The 1,371-nt window shown below is 46.4% G+C and overlaps 1 protein-coding gene across 1 annotated transcript in view; it reads right to left on the bottom strand.

The window, feature by feature from the left end:
• LOC119587144 (homeobox protein unplugged-like) overlaps window positions 1-134 on the bottom strand; it is a gene marked incomplete at its 5' end in the record, with an annotated part of 31,105 nt that extends 30,971 nt beyond the window's left edge. The window contains 1 exon segment of the mRNA XM_037935901.1: window positions 1-134.
• Between the last annotated feature and the right edge of the window lie 1,237 nt (window positions 135-1,371).

Here is a 1,371-nt window from a genome sequence, read left to right as displayed (position 1 = left end):
AAGCAAGTATTCCATTGCAAAGCTCTTGCCTCTTTGCCCGCTGTGGAGGCTGGCGGCCGTGTTGCCGGACATCATCACGCGAACTTGGCTTCTTTGGCTAATTAATCGAAACGATAATGTCACTGTAAAGCGTCATCCCTTAGCATATTGTGTACCGTGTAGCAACCCTTGGTGATGAATCTTCTTGGGTGTAAAAATTTCAAAGTAATCCCAACCCATGTAAAATTCGCCAGGACCCTCACCCCCCAAAACTTTTCATCGTTTGTCCCCGTGGACCCCAAACAACCATCACATCAAGCTTGACCGCGTCTCCCGCCAGCGGCAACGGATCTGATAACACGGGTGCGAGTTCCCCATAAGCTGCCGAGGTGTCAAGTCCCGCCCCCCAATGCTCCGCCCTCATGCCGCTATTGGTCGTGCGGGAAAAGGTTAATCCACGAAGGATGCCAATTGGTCAATTTTGCCATTTAGCTCCGCCTTCATCGTTACACCGAATCAAATGGGGGATGGAGCGCCGCCCTGTGGTAAATTATGGAAGGGGATTGTGTTTCTGCAGGAAATTGACGCCCTATTATTTGCATGTTTGCTTCTGGTAAGAGCCTACCGATTTTATCAGACATGTCATAAATCACAGGCTATCAGGCATAATAACGAGGTATTGTGCTCGACGAATGGAAATTTGCTGCCTCTGAAAAGACGTGCCTCGGAGTCTTTGATAGGAAGACGACCAAGGGTCTTTCGGAGGCATTAAATACTGTGGCCGATTGTAGCGACAAGTCCTCCGTTCCATGTTCAATATGTAAAGCCGTAACATCATCTTAGCTGTAGACCCCCCCTCCTGTGCCCTCGCCTCTGTGCCCCCCTCGCCCCAGCCGCTTGTCATAACCGTATCGGGCACCGCCTCCCATAAACTATATTGAACGCTAATAGTTTTGGGGTAGCGAGATAATAGATTGTCAGGAGATCGTAATAGATATCGGAGGGTTTCCCAGTATGAAGAAAGGGGGGGGGGGAATTTCTCCCGGCAGCTGCCTTTAAAAAATTTATGTATGTAGTCGCTGATAACTTAGGCTATCTTTAAGATGCTGACTTTTCGATTCTGTTGAATACTACATTTGGAATCAACGCATTGTACCAGTCCTGACAGCCTTTGAAAAACTACTCCTGCCCGTAATGGTGCTATTCCAAAAGCTGCACGAACTGAAAATGTAAGCAATTGGATATACTGAGTTTTTTAAACAGAAAATGGTTGCCCTGAAAACTGACTTGTATTTTCAAAGCAAATATAAGTATACCACAATCAAAACATTATATATTCGACATACATTTTACCACTTCTAACCAATTTCCTCTCGCACTGCAAGTGGCATT

This window comes from Penaeus monodon, chromosome 22 (genome assembly GCF_015228065.2).
Source record: "Penaeus monodon isolate SGIC_2016 chromosome 22, NSTDA_Pmon_1, whole genome shotgun sequence".
Taxonomy (NCBI): domain Eukaryota; kingdom Metazoa; phylum Arthropoda; class Malacostraca; order Decapoda; family Penaeidae; genus Penaeus; species Penaeus monodon.
This window is presented reverse-complemented; position numbering and strand designations above follow the sequence as displayed.